Source organism: Schistocerca serialis, chromosome 3 (assembly GCF_023864345.2).
Source record: "Schistocerca serialis cubense isolate TAMUIC-IGC-003099 chromosome 3, iqSchSeri2.2, whole genome shotgun sequence".
NCBI classification, from domain to species: domain Eukaryota; kingdom Metazoa; phylum Arthropoda; class Insecta; order Orthoptera; family Acrididae; genus Schistocerca; species Schistocerca serialis.
This window is the reverse complement of record NC_064640.1, coordinates 824744452-824749703: the sequence shown is the minus strand read 5'-3', so window position 1 is coordinate 824749703 and position 5252 is coordinate 824744452. Positions and strand designations below refer to the sequence as shown.

At 41.9% G+C, this 5252-nt stretch overlaps 1 non-coding gene across 1 annotated transcript; it reads left to right on the top strand.

Moving 5' to 3' along the window:
- The first annotated feature begins 4672 nt into the window (after nucleotides 1–4672).
- Nucleotides 4673–4745, top strand: Trnaa-cgc (transfer RNA alanine (anticodon CGC)). Its single transcript has one exon. It is a non-coding gene; the product is annotated as a tRNA-Ala (tRNA).
- The last annotated feature ends 507 nt before the right edge of the window (nucleotides 4746–5252 follow it).

Here is a 5252-nt window from a genome sequence, read left to right as displayed (position 1 = left end):
GAGACGGGGTTGTAGCCTATCCCCGATGTTATTCAACCTATACATTCAGCAGGCAGTAAAGAAGACCTAGGAGAAATCTGGAAAGGGAATCAATGATCAGGGAGAAGAAATAAAAACTTTGAGGTCTGCGGCTGAACAGATTGCAAAGTGTCTCGAAAAGAGGTTATGAAATGAGCAGTAACAAAAGTAAAACTTGGATAATGGAATGTAATCGAATTCAGCCAGGTGATGTTGAGTGAATTAGTTTAGGAAATGAAACACTAAAAGCAGCAGATGAGTTTTGCTATTTGGGCATCAAAGTAATTGCTAATCGACAAAGAAGAGAGGACATGAAATTCAGATTGGCTGTCGCAAGGAAACCGTTTCTGAATATGAGAAATTTGTTAACATCGAATGTAAATTTAATTATCTTCTGAATTTATTTGTCTGGAGTGTAGGCTTGAACGGAAGTTAAACGTGGGCAGTAACTGTTCAGACGATAAGAGAACAAAAGTGTTTGAAATTTGAAGCTACGGAAGAATGCCGAAGATCAAATGGGTAGTTTGTATCATTAATGAGGAGGTACCTAATTGAAATGGGAAGAAAGGAGAAAAGAAATGTAAAGCATAACTTTACTGGTGGAAGGAATTGGTTGATAGGACAGACCGTCATCCATCAAGGCACTGACTGTTTTGTGTGCACTGGAAAGAAGTGTTTGTGTGTGTGTGTGTGTGTGTGTGTGTGTGTGTGTGTGTGTGTGTGTGTGTGTGCGTAGCGCGGTGGGGGTGAGGGGGAGTGGGAGGGTCTCCTAGTCAAATTGTACTATAGTTTTCTTTTCTTTTCTTTTCTCCCCGGTTCGATTGACTACCTCCTCATTCATTATACAGGGTGTTACAAAAATGTACTGCCAAACTTTCAGGAAACATTCCTCACACACAAAGAAAGAAAATATGTAATGTGGACATGTGTCCGGAAACGCTTACTTTCCATGTTAGAGCTCATTTTATTACTTCTCTTTAAATCACATTAATCATGGAATGGAAACACACAGCAACAGAACGTATCAGCGTGACTTCAAACACTTTGTTACCGGAAATGTTCAAAATGTCCTCCGTTACATGCATCCACCCTCCATCGCATGGAATCCCTGATGCGCTGATGCAGCCCTGGAGAATGGCGTATTGTATCACAGCCGTCCACAATACGAGCACGGAGAGTCTCTACATTTAGTACCGGGGTTGCGTAGAAAGAGCTTTCAAATGCCCCCATAAATGAAAGTCAAGAGGGTTGAGGTCAGGAGAGTGTGGAGGCCATGGAATTGGTCCGCCTCTACCAATCCATCGGTCACCGAATCTGTTGTTGAGAAGCGTACGAACACTTCGACTGAAATGTGCAGGAGCTCCATCGTGCATGAACCACATGTTGTGTCGTACTTGTAAAGGCACATATTCTAGCAGTACAGGTAGAGTATCCCGTATGAAATCATGATAACGTGCTCCATTGAGCGTAGGTGGAAGAACATGGGGCCCAATCAAGACATCACCAACAATGCCTGCCCAAACGTTCACAGAAAATCTGTGTTGATGACGTGATTGCACAATTGCGTGCTGATTCTCGTCAGCCCACACATGTTGATTGTGAAAATCGAGGAAGTACAGTACATACTGACGAAACTAAAATGAGCTCTAACATGGAAATTAAGCGTTTCCGGACACATGTCCACATAACATCTTTTCTTTATTTGTGTGTGAGGAATGTTTCCTGAAAGTTTGGCCGTACCTTTTTGTAACACCCTGTGTAAAACTGAAGAGGGAAACCAAGACTTGAGTACAGTAAACAGGCCCAAATAAATGTAGGGTGCAGAGGTGAAGAGACTTGTGGAGAGCCGTATCAAACAATTTTTTACAACGGCCCACAAAAACCAATACCACCTCCCGCAAATAAACGAAATATATGAACTTTTATTTTATGTCAAGCTTCAGTGTGACGCAAATAATACAGTAAACTATGGAAGTTATGAGTTAATGAATTAAATGTGTGTGTTTAATCTTATTTGTGACAATGTTGTCTGTTATCTTACTAAATAAAGATGTCCTTAAGTAAGGATTCTTGACCCAAAATAGTGAACAGTTTCTGTGCACACTTAACACACAATAATAAGAATGGTCAGACAGAATTATTGTAAAACGTTTGGTGAAAAGAGATCTTGCTTAATCTGTTTACAACGTCTGATAAGGTTAATCTTCCAGTTGATAACTGCGGTAATCAGCTGGAATGACTCCAGATGAGGCTCGATTTCCAAGATACGCAATATTCTTTCTCTCATTACATCAGTCTTAACGGTACTACTGTTTACTAATAATCATTCCATTTGCTGTCATTTAAGACTTAGGGACCTATTGAAAGGATAGCTTCTTAGACATTCAGTTTACTGTATTACTACTGATAACTACTGTAACAGTCTCGGTGCCTTCCGATTCTCCCAGCCAGGCCAGGACAGGGAAGCGACGAGCCACGTGCCGTGCCGCCAGAGCTGACTCTGCTGCTTTAGCGCTGATGGTGCTGCCTACACAGCCGACCAGTCAGCTTCTGCGCAGTCAGATCAGGCGAGGTTTACCTGTAGCGGGCCTGGGAGGCTGCTCCTTCTAGAGATTCCTGCCCTCAAGCCACGAGATCGTGACGGACAGACCCAAAATACTGACACCCAAGAGACTGAAGTTTTCCTTATGCCTGCCCTACGCAGAGCCCATTCCCCCCGTTTTGAATAAACCAGTTGTGTGTAAAGTATACATTCTTATTAATACTAAATCCTCAAAAATCTGACGCCCACTGCCAACCTTGGCCATTCTGTACACTGGTGAGCTGAAGAGCAATCACTTAAGCCTATTCCTGCCTACCCCAAAAGACTTCCAGAAAAACCCAACAAGTGTGAGTAGGAATAGCGCTCTGACTGTAAAAAAAAAATTAATCTATTTAAGATAGTTCATTTATAGGTTTTGGTGAGTGAGTTTGCGAGTAACAAAATATGCGACGTAAATGGCCGTATCTTTTGACTGAAGTGATTTAGAAATTTTTTAAAACGCCAAGGGACTATAGACTTTAGTACAAATTTCAGTATGCTTCTACACGTTCCTGAGAAAAATAGGTCTCAACAGACGGACAGACAACCAGACGAACAAAAGACGGTCCTATAAGGGTTCTGTTTTCACCGATTGCGGTAAGGAACCCTAATAACATTTTCTCGCGGAATAAAAACCTCAGAATTTCTGCAGATGATGCTGTTATCAATAACAAAGTATCGTCTGAAAGAAGCTGAACAAGTATTGAGTCAGGTATTGTTAAGATTTCAGAGATTGACAACTTTCCTTAAATACTCAGAAATGTAAAAAGGTGCATTTCACAAAACCAAGAAAACGTAGTATCGTATGATTATATCAATGAGTCACAATCGCAATCTGTCACCTCAAACAAATACGTGGCTTTAACAATTCGTTGGGATATGAAATGGAGCGACCACTAAGTCTCCGTCTCAGGTAAAGCAGTTGACAAATTTCCGTTCCTTGGTAGACTACTGGGGAAATGCAATCAGTCTACAAAGGAGACTCCATTCAAAGGAGACTCATCCTGGAATAATGCTCAAGCATGTGGGACACGTACCAAATATGCCTAACAGGAGACACTGAACGAATACAGCGAAGTGTAGCACGATTCGTTCAGTCCTTAGGAGAATGTCACGAAGATACGGAAAGGCCTGAAGCGGAGTGGCCAAGTGGTTCTAGGCGTTACAGTCTGGAGCCGCGCGACCGCTACGGTCGCAGGTTCGAATGCTGCCTCGGGCATGGTTGTGTGTGATGTCCTTAGGTTAGTTAGGTTTCAGTAGTTCTAAGTTTTAGGGTACTGATGATCTCAGAAGTTAAGTCCCATAGTGCTCAGGGCCATTGGAACCATTTTTTAAAACTCAGAGCAAGGACGAAACGCGAGCCTCACGAGTCGTCAGGTGTTTACAACATACACATACACATACACTCACATAACATTTCGAATTTAAATTCTTAAAATTTCTTACAATTTAAAAAAAATAAAAAAATAAATTTGAACGATTCTTAAAAATTTTCAGTAATCTAGAATCGTTCTAGCAAAGGCACCAAGGAAGAGTAGGTAAGGGGTCAGCGAAACTGAACCACACTATTCATTTAAGTAATCAAAGCTAGCCAAAATTACTTTATGACTTAATTCATTTTGAAAATTAAGTGGTTGATTTGAAAATTATCTTAATGTACGGTAGATCTCCTACTGCTCGAAGATATTGACAACGTTACCCTTGCGTCCCGTACGCAAAACTAAAAAACGTCATGTAATACCAGAAGCTGAGTGACACGTTCCGGATATATTTGAACGCAAGGCATAACTGGAATACCAACCAGAAATTTGTTCCCTAAACATAACTTCCAACGACCTTCCAGTTTGATCCATATATTTCGACTGAATCATCACTTGTGATGTTGTAAGCACCTGACGACTTTTGTTGTTCACGTTTCGTCCTTTCCCTGTATTTAAATCTCGGTGTATTATTCCTAGGAATGAAATGTGCGGGAACAATATCTTTGCAGTCAACTGTATACCCATTGCATTTGAAACAGTGCCGTAGTACTGAATACTATGATAAGAAAAGACCCTAGGGCCATTCCCACCGAGCGAGGTGGCGCAGTGGTCAGCGCACTGGACTCGCATTCGGGAGGACGACGGTTCAATCCCGTCTCCGGCCATCCTGATTTAGGTTTTCCGTGATTTCCCTAAATCGCTTCAGGCAAATGCCGGGATGGTTCCTTTGAAAGGGCAAGGCCGATTTCCTTCCCCATCCTTCCCTCACCCGAGCTTGCGCTCCGTCTCTAATGACCTCGTTGTCGACGGGACGTTAAACACTAATATCCTCCTCCTAGGGCCATTCCCCTTCCCAGGGAGTAATGAAGATGAAATACCCTGTTGATCCTGGGCCGGAGCAGTCCTACGGCTCTTTCCTTTTTTTTCTTTTTTAGAAGGCTCTTGCCATTACTCGGGACAAAATGTACGTGGTTTCCATTAGAATGTCCTATGAACTAGATGGCCCTATATTCGCATTCATATGCTAGTTTACATAATGAGGTGTTATGTAATCTATAAAGCATTGACCGGAAAGCTGCCATTTTGTACTCTAGAGGGTGATAGGAAGAGCTGTGAAGAACCAAATTCGTGTTTACTGGTTACTATAAATGCCATTCTCCAAAGAATTCCCT